This window comes from Macaca nemestrina, chromosome 8 (assembly GCF_043159975.1).
Source record: "Macaca nemestrina isolate mMacNem1 chromosome 8, mMacNem.hap1, whole genome shotgun sequence".
Lineage (NCBI taxonomy): Eukaryota > Metazoa > Chordata > Mammalia > Primates > Cercopithecidae > Macaca > Macaca nemestrina.
Window position 1 is genome coordinate 127,897,369 of NC_092132.1, and position 13,918 is coordinate 127,911,286.

General features: G+C 41.1%; 1 protein-coding gene across 1 annotated transcript in view; it reads right to left on the minus strand.

Annotated features, from left to right (window-relative positions):
- Positions 1-13,918, minus strand: part of LOC105482028 (dihydropyrimidinase like 2) — a 146,178-nt gene that overhangs the window by 92,998 nt on the left and 39,262 nt on the right. The gene's annotated exons all lie outside the window — the stretch shown is intronic.

Consider the following 13,918-nt stretch of genomic DNA (forward strand, 5'->3'; position numbering starts at 1 on the left):
CCATCACTCTCTCATCAGCTTGCAGAAGCCCTGCCCTTCTGTGTACTGTCATCTCTGTCTCCAGGACACTTCTGCACATTTATTCGGGACATAATCAGCTGGGTTTTTCCATGTTTATCTGGCACTGAGATGTGGCAGAGGCCACTAGCTCTTCATGAAATCCATGAAGGCTCTCCTCTTTTTCCAGGACACACAACTGGACTACATTTCCCACCCTCCTTGGCAGTGAGATGTGACAGAGTTCTAGCCAACGCAGTGCATCTCTTCAAGGCCTGGAACATAGACAACTCCCTCTTCCTCCTCCAGGCTTTTTCTGCAAGCTGACAGGATGACGGTTGCCCAGACAACTTTGAGAGCTGTGTGTTGAAGATGTTAGAACCACCAGCAGCTTGACTTTCCAGTTAATTGCATGGAGCAGGGACCCTGCACCTTTCTCCGCCCATTCAACAGAAACACCTACCTTGAACTATTATGTGATACACAAATAAACTCCTTTTGTGCTTGAGTCATTATATATAGTGGAGTCTATTTATCATAGCAGCAGTATTCTTTCTACCATAACTCCTAACTTAATCCTGTTTGAATTTAAAATTTGTGTGAAATACACCTACTCTCAGTTCCTTCACTTTGCTGACCCCTGTGACCTTGTCCTGCCCTTATCTTTAGCCATTCACTCCCAGGGCTATCTGAGTCCTCATCCCCTCACCACATTATCAAGACGTGATGAGCCACACTCTTCATTCATTGCTTGGACCACTGTCACCAGCAGCATCATTCCGCTACTCTTACCCTGCAACCTCCCAATCCTGGTGCAGCCCTAAAATTCACTATTCCTTCACCACTTCTGTGGGAGCAGCTACAGAACACTCATACTGCATTAAAGATTGGGACAAAAAGAAGTCATGATATCAAAAAGACATCTGCACTCATATGTTTACTGCAGCAGAAGTCACAGTTGCAAAAATATGGAACCAACCTAGGAGCCCACTGACCATTGAGTGGATAAAGAAAATGTGGTACATATACACCATGGAATACTACTCAGCCATAAAACAGAATGATAAAGAATGATATAATATCTTTTGCAGTAACTTGGATGGAGCTGGAAGCCATTATTCTAAGTGAAGTAACACAAGAATGGAAAACCAAACACTGTATGTTCTCACTTATAAGTGGGAGCTAAGCTATGAGTACACAGAGGCATACAGGGTGATATAATGGACTTCGGAAACTCAGAAGAAGGAGGGTGGGAAGGGGGCTAGGCATAAAAAAACACTACACATTAGGTACAATGTACACTCCTCGGGTGATGGGTGCATTAAAATCTCAGACTTCACCACTATACAATTCATCTACGTAACCAAAAACCACTTGTACCCCAAAAGCTATTGAAATTTTTTAAAAAATTATTTTAGAAAGAAATTGGGACAGATCTCTCCAAAAGAGCTTCCCCTGAAGACTTCCCACGGGTCCTTGACCTGGCCACCCTCTCACACCTCTCTGCAGCTGTCACCACCTTTGCCATGCTTCCTGGGTCATCCTCAATCATGTTCTCATGAGCTCAGTCTAGCTGGAGAGCCCAGTGCTGAACGAGGAATCACAAATGGAATAAGGATTTGTAAGACAGCATCATGCACAACCCTCTTTTCTCCTTCCCTAGGTCTCATAGGAAGAGGTCAGCCCGTTCAAGGATTATTCCCAAATCCATGCTGTTTCCCACCCCGCCCTACTCCCCGATCTCGAAGTCTTCCTCTCCACCCCTCAGTCCGTTGAGCTTGGAAACCTCCCTCAGCCGTTCCCATCTCCCTGGCCCTGTGCTCCTCACCACGATTGTCCTCCCTTGCTGTTCCTACATGGTTAAGCTTCAGGAATGATTAGCGTACACTCCTGACCTCCACTGTCTCAACTTCAACTTCCATTTGCTTCTCAACCCACTACAGTTGGCCTCTTCCCCTGACTCCATTAGAAATGCTGGGCAATTAGCATGCTAATTGGAAGCTAATGCACACTTTGTGATCTTTATTTTAACTGAGCTCTTTGTGATACTTAACATTATTGCCTCTACGTTTTTTCTTCCAACTTCCCTTCCCTTGCTTCTGTGATGCCTTTTTCTCTGGCTCTCTTCATGCTTTTATGACTCTTCTTTCCAAATGTTCATTGAGTTCCTCTTACCCAATCTTAAATATCAGTGATCCCTGAGGTTGTCTCCTAAGCCTCTTTCTCTGCCATAGTTTCAACAACTACCTAAATATTTCTGACTTCCAAAGCTTTATTCCTGACCCTTTCCACACTTCATTCATTCATTCACTCACTCATTCATTCATTCATTCAGCAAGGTTACATTAAGTGACTTCTATGTGCCAAGGGATATGATAGTGAAAAAACCTACAACACCTCTGTCCTCATGGAAGTTACCTTCTACAAGGGGGTAGCCATTTAATTAATGGGTAAAGAAATAAATACACAGGATAACTTCAGATTGTGGTCAGTGCCATCAAGGAAATAAACAGAGGATAGAGAGGTGAAAAAGGTACTTTAGACAGGGTTGTCTAGGAAGGTCTTTCTGGGGATCTGACATTTAAGTGGGGATTTAGTCCCAAGAGCAAAAATCAGACTTTGCCTCTGGAGTGAAAATTCTGGACTTAGCCTCAGGCAGCAGAGTTCTAGACTTAGCCTCTGAAGGAATTAGCAGAACGTGGTGTCCGGGAGCTGAGTTCAGGACTTCATGTCTGGAAAAAGATATTGTGGCTTCAATTCATTTTTTTGCAGCAAAGTTTCTGACTCAATGTGTTAATTAAAAGGGAAGACTTAGTCTTTGGACCAAGATGAGAAGGAGGAAGCCATCTGGGAGAAGAGAGTTTATGTAAGAGAAAACAAAAACATGGAAGACTGAGATTAGGATGAGGTGGAGTGTTTTGGGAACAGAAAGGAGTCTAGTGCGACTGGAGAACTGTGAGCAAGAGAGAGTGATAGACATGAGTGTGGCCCTTTAAAAACCGTGCCACAAATTCTTTGGCATCCTCCTTATGAAAGGTGGGGTCTACATGCCCTCCCTTTGAATTTGGGTGGGCTTCTGGCTGCTTTGACCAGTAGAGTATGACAGAAGAGATGCCTCCCAAGGACAGGTCACAGAAAACATGGTCTGAGTTCGGACACAGGTGTGGGAAATCCAGCTACCCTAAGGCCACCCTGCTGTAAAGAAGCTCAAGCCATGGAGAGACCAATGTAGGAATTCCAGCAGAGAGTCCCCCGCAGCCCAGCCTTCCTGCCATGGTGCCAACGTGACAGACACATGAATAAGAAAGACTCTGGAGGACTCCACCCCAGTTGTTCAGGTCACCCAAAGCCATTCAAGTTTTCCCAGATAATGGCCTAGACATCGTGGAGCAGAGACAACGTATCCCTGCTCTACTGTGTTCAAATTCCTGATCCACAAGATCCATGAGCACAATAAGACTGTTGTTGGTCTTTGCCACTACATTTTGGGGCTATTTGTTGCACAGTAACATCTGCTTTGTACAACTGAAGTTAAAGCAGCAGGCAGGGACCACATCTACAGGACTGTGGACCATGGAAACAAATTCAGATTTTATTCTACGCTTTTTTTTTTTTTTTTTTTTTTTTTTTTTTTTTTTTTGAGACAGAGTCTCACTCTGTCACCTAGGCTGGAGTGCAGTGGCGCGATCTCGGCTCACTGCAAGCTCTGCCTCCTGGGTTCATGCCATTCTCCCGCCTCAGCCTCCCAAGTGGCTGGGACTATAGGCGCCCAGCTATATTTTTGTATTTTTAGTAGAGATGGTGTTTCACCATTCACAGGATGGTCTCGATCTCCTGACCTCATGATCCGCCCACCTCGGCCTCCCAAAGTGCTGGGATTACGGTGGGTGGCGTGAGCCACCGCACCCGGCCGGATTTTATTCTATGTTTAAAAGGAAACCATTTAAGCACTCTAATTAGGAACAACAAAATCTGACTCATACTTTTTACATATTATTCCAGCTGTAATGTGGTGGTACAAGGGTCACAGAGAGGCAACCAGTAAGAAGGTGAGAGTGGATTGTGGCTAAGACCAGGGCAAGGGCACTTGAGATAAATAGACAGAAGTGTCATTTATGTTGGAGGCAATAATAATAGTTACCACTTTTGCAGTAATTACTGGGCCAGGCACTGTTCTCAGTGCTTTGCAAGTATTAACTCTGGTTAAGCCTCAGAATACATTTAATCCTGACAACAGCTCTGTGAGGTAGAGTGGAAACAAAGTGAGATTAAGGAACTTTCCTCAGGACCCAGAACTCACGCGTGGCAGAGCCAGGAATCAAGCTCTGCAGCCTGACCAGTGTGTGTCCTTTCTCTTATCCACTCTTGTTTCTGCCGCCAATAAAAGTCACCAATAGATTGGATGTGGAGTAAGTAGGAGAAAACTATCAAGTGTGAACTCTAGATTTGGGTATTGAATCAAAGTGAATGGTGGTATATAAATAAAACTATAATATCGAGTGTGAACTCTAGATTTGGAAATTGATTCAAATGTGAATGGTGGTACATTAACACAGGGGTCCCCAACCCCTGGGCTGCAGCCCAGTACCGGTCCGTGGCCTGTTAAGAACTGGGCCTCAGAGCAAGTGAGCCAGCATTACCACCTGAACTCCACCTCCTGTCAGATCAGCCGGCCAGTGGATTCTCACAGGAGCTCGAACCCTATTGTGAACTGCACATGGGAGGGATCTAGGTTGCGTGCTCTTTATAAGAATCTGACGAATGCCCTGATGATCTGGGGACGGTTTCGTCCCAAAACCATCCCCCAGTCCCTCTTTCCATGGAAGAACTGTCTTCTATGAAACTGGTCCATGGTGCCAAAAAGGTTGGGGACTGCTGTATTAACGGATGTAAGAAAGACCAAATGAGGAGCGGGGTAAAGTGGGGGTATGGGATTATGGGGGAGCTGATCAGGATTTCCACTTGATTGGGGGATGGTTTCCACTGGGGCCATGGTAACTTGAGATGCCTTTCAGACATCCGAGTGGAAATTATAAGGCACTCAAGTGAGAAGTTGGGGCTTAAGATGTGTATTTAGGAACATCCACTCACGGCTGGTAATCAAGTCAAAGAATTGTGTGACACCAGCGGAGGACGAGGTAATGGTGGAGAGAAGAGGGTCAGTCCTGATATCTCTGATTCAACTAAAGAGAGGATGGTCTGCAAAGAAGACTCAGAAAGAGTGGCCAGAGAGAGGCAGAGTATTGGACACCAAGAACGGAGGGTATTTCAAGAAAGCAGGAGTGGTTGGCTAAGGCTGCTGAGAGGCAATATAACCACTCCCACATCCCATGGGCATCAACTCAGAAATGCCCAATGACCAACTCCAGTAGAGTCGTGCATTTCTCATTCTCACCCCCCCCATCCCTCCCCCTGCTTCTTTCAAGGCTGCTGAGGGCAGGCGGAGGGTGAGATAATGATGGATGTGGCAGCAACTGTGTAGTGTAAGGTACCATTAATAACTGTGGACAGCTGCTCTCTTACAACTTCCCTTCCTCTAGCTCAATTTAAATTCTTCTTTAGACTTGGAGGCCTGACAAACACTCATCATATGATTAATGATGTTTCTTTCCTTTCTGGTTGGAAAATGGGTGGAATCAGCACATTGTAACTGCTGGTGATTATATTTACATAGATCATACTAACGTCCACATGCACCTTTATTAAAAGGATAAAGTTATACGTATTGCAGAGACAGAGGATGTTAATATTTGGAGAATACCAGTAGGAAATCTCCATCTGCCCAAAAATGATGGCTGCTTACTGTTTTAATGTTTCTGTTAAAGCATAGAGATGAACCTGGCTCAAGTGAGATATTGGGTATCACGAAGACCCATTCTTGCTGCTTGGGAGAGAGGAAGCCCTCAAATCCTTCCCCTAAAAGTTCCCATGGGGAGCAGCCCACAGAGCCTGGCTGTGAGCTGTGAGCTGTGAGCTGTGAGCTGTGCACAGACTCATTTATGTCTGCCTTCAACATCAAGTAAATGGAGGTCCAGAACTTCCCAGGCCTGCAGATAGATGCATCCCACCAGCAGAGGGCTGCAATCATTGTGAATAAAAGCTACATGTAATCTTAGATAGAGAATAAAGTGAAAATAAATCCTTTGATTGGGCTCTGTCTACAAGTATCCTAAGGCTTGTCTTATTCCTTATCTGTAAATAATCCACGGAAGGCCTGACCTGGAGAATGGAAATATACCCTGCTTTGTGAAAGTTCTAAACACACAGCCCCTGCCACCCAGGTTCAGGCAGAGTGAGCTGCCAAGGCCATCGGGCATGGTTGTGTCTGCTCCTGATTAATGATTACACCCTGTCTTTTGATGAACCAACTCTACTTAGCATATCAGATTATCTCCCATGGACTAGCCATGGCAGAGCTGGGATGTGACGCAAAGGAAAGTGGAGGAAGGACTTTTGTGCAATGTTTCAGCTCAGCACGCTGAGATGGGAACGTGGTCTCCAGGCGTGGTTGGTGAATTTAGGAATGAGCAGTGGGATTACTGAGACATCACAAAGGACTGCAATCCCAGGGGACTCCTCCCTGCAACCCTGACCTCCTGTTGAAACTTGCTGCATTTAATACAAGCTAGAGTATAAAAGATCTTGGGGTGGGTGGAGGGAACCTTGACATCAAAGCAAGAAACCATCAAGGAAAAGATCAATAGAGCCGATGATATAGAAAATTTAAATGTCTTAATATACATAAAATTTAAAAGTAGATAAATTAAGAAATAAATATTTGAAACCTATGAGTGAATATCCTTAATTAACTCTTTATGAATCATAAAGATGAATATTCCAAATTGCTTAAAGAACTAAGAAAAGCACATGAACCAGCCACTCATAAAAGAAGAAATTAAATGCTCAGTAAATATAAGAAAATAGGTTTAACTTTACTAAAGGACAATTTTTAAAAATTGAGATCTTGTATTTTAGATGTTAAATAGATGGAGCCTGAAAAGATTGAAAATACTGTACTAAATGTTAACCAAAGTGTGAAGCAATGAGCTCTTTCATTTCTTTCACAGGAATGTAAATTGGTACAATCTTTGTGGAAGGAAATATGATTAAAATGTTTAATGTCCATAACCCTTGATACAGAAGTTTCTTTTCTGTAAATTTATTGTAAGGAAATAATGGGCAAATAGTCATGTTTATGAAAGTTCTTCCTAGCACTACTAGAAATAGTTTAAACTGGGCGTAGTGGCTCATACCTGTAATCCTAGCACTTTGGGAGGCCGAGGCGAGCGGATTGCCTGAGTTGAGGAGTTCAAGACCAGCCTGGGCAACACAGTGAAACCTCGACTCTACTAAAATACAAAAAGTTAGCCAGGCATGGCGGCATGCGCTTGTAGTCCCAGCTACTCGGGAGGCTGAGGCTGGAGAATTTCTTGAACCCAGGAGGCGGAGGTTGCAGTGAGCCGAGATGGCGCCACTGCCCTCCAGCCTGGAAGACAGAGCAACACTCTGTCTAAATAAATAAATAAATAGTTTTAAAAATAGTAAAAACAATGGAAAATTGCTTAAATTCATGGTATATCTAACCATATGACTATTTTTTAATGTGTGCAACATATTATTAAATACAAAGAGCAAGATACAACAGAGTTTATACATTAGGACCCCATCTTTTTAAATTAATAGACTTTATTTTTTAGAGCAGTTTAGGTTTACAGAAAAAGAGCAGAAAGTAACAAGATTCCCATATATCCTTTCTCCCCCCACCACAAGGCAAACACTGTTTCTCCTATTACTAATATATTAACGTCTTGCATTAGTGTGATACATATGTTACAAGTGATGAGCCAATACAGTTACATTATTATTATTTTTTTTTTTTTTTGAGACGGAGTCTCGCTCTGTCGCCCAGGCTGGAGTGCAGTGGCGCAATCTCAGCTTACTGCAAGCTCCGCCTCCCGGGTTCACGCCATTCTCGGGCCTCAGCCTCCCGAGTAGCTGGGACTACAGGCGCCTGCCACTGCACCCGGCTAATTTTTTCTATTGTTAGTAGAGACGGGGTTTCACCATGGTCTCGATCTCCTGACCTTGTGATCCGCCCGCCTCGGCCTTCCAAAGTGCAATACAGTTACATTATTATTCACTGACGTCCACAGTTTACATTAGGGCTCACTCTTGGGTGTTTGTCTATTCTATGGTTTTAAAAAGGTAATAAGAAGTATCCACCACCACAGTATCTTGTAGAAGAGTTTCACTGTCTAAAAATCACCTGTGCTCTACCTACTATTGCTCTCTTCCACTCACCCCTTCCCCAAGCCCATGGCAAACACTGATCTTTTTACTGACTCCACAGTTTTGCTTTAGCAGAATGTCATAGAGTTGGAATCACATTATGTAGCCTTTTCAGATTGGCTTCTTTCTCTCAGCAATACACACTTAAGGTTCCTTCATTTCTTTTCATGACTTGTAGCTCATTTCTTTTTATCACCAAGTAATATTCCATTGTCTGAATGTACCACAGGTTGTTTATCCATTCACCTACTCAAGGACATCTTGGTAGATTTCTAGTTCATGTAATAATGAATAAAGCTGCTATAAACATTTCTGTAGAGATTTTTGTTAGACATAAGTGTTCATGTCCTTTGAATAAATACCAAGGAGCACGATTGCAGGATCATATGGTAAGATAATATTTAGTTTTGTAATATACTGCCAAACTGTCTTCCAAAGTGGCTGCACCATTTTGCTTTTCTACCAGCAATGAATGAGTTCCTGTTGCTCACATCCTCACCAGCATTTGGTGTCAGGATGTGGAGCAACAGGAACTCTCATTCATTGCTGGTGACGATGCAATGAGATGCCACTACACATGAAAATCCAGGATGAATTTTGGCCATCCTAACAGGTGTGTACTGGTATCTCATTGTTGTGGGGTTTGTTTGTTTGTTTTAGGGAGAGTCTTGCTTTGTCACCCAGACTGGAGTGCAGTGGTGTGATCTTGGCTCACTGCAACCTCCACTGCCCAGGTTCAAATGATTCTCATGCCTCAGCCTCCTGAGTAGCTGAGATTACAGGCATGTGTCACAATGCCTGGCTATTTCTTTTCTTTTCTTTCTTTTTTTTTTTTTTTTTTTTGTATTTTCAGTAGAGACAGGGTTTTGCCATATTGGCCAGGCTGGTCTCAAACTCCTGGCCTCAGATGATCCACCTACCTCGCCTCCCAAAGTTCTGGGATTACAGGCATAAGCTACCGTGCCCGTTCTGATTGTTGTTTTAATTTGCAATTCCCTGATGACGTATGATGTGGAGCACCTTTTCACATGCTTATTTGCCATGGGTACATCTTCTTTGGTGAGGTGTCTCTTACGATCTTTGGCCCACTTTTTAATTGGGTTGTTTGTTGTCTTGTTGTTGGGTTTTAAGAGTTCTTTGTATATTTTGGATAACAGTTCTTTACCATATGTGTGTCTTTTGCAATTTTTTTCCTCCAAGTCTCTGGCTTATCTTTTCATCCTCTTGACTGTCTCTTTCACAGAGCAGAAGTTTTCTACTTTTGAAGTCCAGCTTATCAATTAATCTTTTTCATGGATCATGCTTTTGGTGTTGTATCTAAAAAGTCATCTTCTACGTATATTCTAAAGAGTTTTATAGTTTTCCATTTTCCATTTAGGTCTACAATGTATTATGGGTTAATTTTTCTGAAAGATGTGAGGTCTGTGTCTAGATTTATGTTTTTGCATGTGGTTGGCCAGTTGTTCCAGCACCATTTGTTGAAAAGGCTGTATTTTCAACATTGAATTGTCCTTGCTCCTTTATCAAAGATATGTCAACTGTATCTGTGTGGGTTCCTTTCTGGGCTCTCTGCTCTCTTCCCTTGATCTGTGTATCTACCACACTGTCTTGGCAACTGTAGCTCTATAGTAAGTTTTGAAGTCAGATGGTATCTAATTTGTTTTTCTCCTTCAATTTCATGTTGCCTATTCTAAATCTCCTTTGCCTCTCCATATAAACTTTAGATTCAGTTTGTTGATATCTACTAACAACTTGCTGGCATTTTGATTGTATCTAATGTGTAGATCAAACCAGGAAGATCTTGACAATCTATCTATGAACATGGAAAATCTTTCCATACATATATATATATATAGTTAGATTTATACCTAAGTATTTTTGGTACATAATAGTATGTTCTTCATGTAAATTCTAATTGTTCATTGCTGGTATATACAAAAGCAACTGACTTTTGTGTAATAATCTTATATCCTACAATCTTGATATAATCATTTAATAGTTCCAGGAGATTTTAATGTTGATGATTCTTTGGGATTTATTACATATACAATTTTATATATATGTGTGTGTATGTATGTGTGTATGTATCTTATATATATAATACATGTATATGTATATATATTATATATGTATATATGCTAATATATATAACTACACATACAAGTATATATATAATTTTTTTTTTCACTCTGTCACCCAGGCTGACAATCATGGCTCACTGCAACCTCTGTCTCCCAGACTCAAGCAATCCTCCCACCTCAGCCTCCTTTGCAGCTGGGACTACAGGTGCATGCCCCCTAACCCAGCTAATTTTTTGTATTTTTTTGTAGAGATGAGATTTCGCCACGTTGCCCATGCTGGTCTCAAACTCCTTGACTCAAGCTATCCACCTGCCTCAGCCTCTGGGATTACAGGCATGAGCCACTGCACCAAGCCTTTCCATATATTTAGATCTTCTTTGATTTTGTGCACAGGGAATTGTAGGCTTCCTCACATAGATTTTATACATATTCTGTTAGATTTATATCTATTTTTTTGGTATTAACATAAACAATAGTATGTTTTTAATGTAAATTCTAATTGTTCATTGCTGGTATATAGAAAACCAATTGACTTTTGTATAATAACCTTATATCCTACAATCTTGATATAATCATTTAATAGTTTGAGGTGTTTTTATTGTAGTTGATTCTTTGGGATTTATTACATAGACAGTGATGTCATATGCAAACAAAGTTTTACTTCTTCCTTCCCAATCTATATACCTTTTTTTTTTCTTTCCTTGCTTCTTGTATTACCTAGGATTTCAGTGCAATGTTAAATGGAAGTGCTAAGAAGGGAAATCATTGGCCTTTTCCTATTGTTAGCAGGAAAATTTATGGCTTCTCACCTTAGCTATGATGTTAGCCGTTTGTGTAGATCTTTATCAAGTTGAGAAAGTTCCCTTATATACTGAGTTTTCCGAGAGTACATACACTAACAGATGTTGAATTTTGTCGATATTTTTACTGCATCTACTGGTATAATCATGTGATTTTTTTTTTTCTTCTTTAGCCTGCTGATGTGATTGTACTAATTGATTTTGAATGTTGAACTACTCTTGTAAACCTGGAATAAATCCCACTGGTTCTAATATAGAAACTCTTTGTATATATTGTTGCATTTTATTTGTTAATATTTTGGAGAATTTTTACACTTATGTTCATTAGAGATACTGGTCTATGGATTTCTTTTCTTATAATGCCTTGTCTGGTTTTGGTATTAGGGTAATTTTGGCCTCATAGAATGAATTAGGAGGTTCCCCACTGCTTCTGTTTTCTGGAAGAGATTATAGAGAATTTGTATAATTTACTCCTTAATTATTTGGTTGATCAAGATGGATAAAAGACTTAAATGTAAAATCCAAAACTATAAAACCCTGGAAGACAACCTAGGCAACACCATTCTGGACATACGAACTGGCAAAGATTTCATGACGAAGATGCCAAAAGCAAACACAACAAAAGCAAAAATTGATACATGAGATGGAATTAAACTTAAGGGCTTCTGCAGAGCAAAAGAAACTATCAACAGAGTAAACAGACAACTTACAGAATGGGAAAAAATATTTGCAAACTATGCATCTGGCAAAGGTCTCATATACAGCATCTACAAAGAACTTAAACAAATTCACAAGAAAAAAACAAACAACCCCATTAAAAAGTAGGCAAAGGACATGAACAGACACTTTTCAAAAGAAGACATACATGTAGCCAACAAGCATATGAAAAAAAGCTCAGTATCTCTGATCACTAGAGAAATGCAAATTAAAACCACAGTGAGATACCATCTCACATCAGTCAGAACAGCTATTATTAAAAAGCCAAAAAATGGCTGGGCACAGTAGCTCATGCCTGTAATCCTAGCACTTTGGGAGGCCGAGGCAGGTGGGTCACAAGGTCAGGAGTTTAAGACCAGCCTGGCCAAGATGGTGAAACCCCGTCTCTACTAAAAATACAAAAATTAGCTGGGCATGGTGGCAGGCATCTGTAATCCCAGCTATTCACAGGCTGAGGCAGAGAATTGTTTGAACCCAGGAAGCAGAGGTTGCAGAGATCACACCACTGCACTCCAGTATGGTTTACAGAGTGAGACTCTGTCTCAAAAAAAAAAAAGGCAAAAAATAACAGGTACTGATGAGGTTGCAGAGAAAATGGAACACTTATGCACTGTTGGTGGGAGTATACATTAGTTTAATCATTGTAGAAAGTAGTGTGGTAATTCCTCAAAGAACTAAAAATAGAACTACCATTTGACCCAGCAATCCAATTACTGGGTATATACCCAAAGGAATATAAATTGTTCTACAATAAAGACACATGCATGTGTACAGTCGTTGCAGCACTATTCAAAATAGCAAAGACCTAGAATCAACCTAAATGACCACTGTAGATTGGATAAAGACAATGTGGTATATACATATATATATATACATATATATATACTGTGGAATATTATGCAGTCATAAAAAAGAATGAGATCACGTCCTTTGCAGGAACATAGATGGAGCTGGAAGCCATCATCCTCCGCAAACTAGCACAGGAACAGAAAACCAAATATTGCATATTCTCACATATAAGAGGGAGCTAAGTGATGAAAATACATGGACACAAAGAGGGGAACCACAGACACTGTAGCCTGCTTGAGGATGGAGGGTGGGAGGAGGGGAAAGGATCAGAAAAAAATAAGTATTGGGTACTAGGCTTAGTACCTGGGTGATGAAATAATCTGTACAACAAACCCCACATGACATAAGTTTACCTATATAACAAACCTGGACATGTACCCCTGAACCTAAAATAAAAGTTTAAAAAAAATTTGATTGAATTCACCAGTGAATGCATCTGGGCCTGGTGCTTTCTGTTTTGGAACGTTATTTTCAATTCTATTTCTTTAATAGCAATAGGTCTATTCCGATTATCTATTTCTTCTTGTGTGAGTTTAGGTAGATTGTGTCTTTCAAAGAATTGGCCCATATCATTTACATTATCAAATTTGTGGACATAGAGTTGTTCATAATCTTCCTTTATTACCCTTTTAATGTCCATGGGATCAGCAGTGATGGCCTGTCTTTCATTTCTAATATTAGTAACTTGCGTCTTCTCTCTTATTTTCTTAGCCTAGATAGAGTTATATCAAATGCTATGGGTTGAACGTTTGTCCCTTCAAAACTGACATTAAAACTTCATCCCCAGTGCAGCAGTGTTGAGAGGTAGACTCTTTGTGAGGTGACTGGGTCATGAGGGCTCTGCACTCATGAATGGATTCATTCATTCACAGATTAATCAATTAATGGGTTATTGAGGAAGTGGGCTACTTATCACAAGGGTGGGTCTGTTATAAAAGCCAATTTGGCAGTCTCTCATAAGTGCTCTCACTTGTGATGCCCTGCACCTCCTCAGGACTCTGCAGAGAAGAGTGTCCACCAGCCGGAAGGCCCTCACCAGACACAGCACATGGACCTTGGACTTCCCAGCCTCCAGACCTGTAGGAAATAACTTCCCTTTCTTTATAAATTACCCAGTCTCAGGTATTCGTTTATAGCAACAGTAAATGGACTGAGACATCAATTGTACTGATCTTTTCAAAGAAT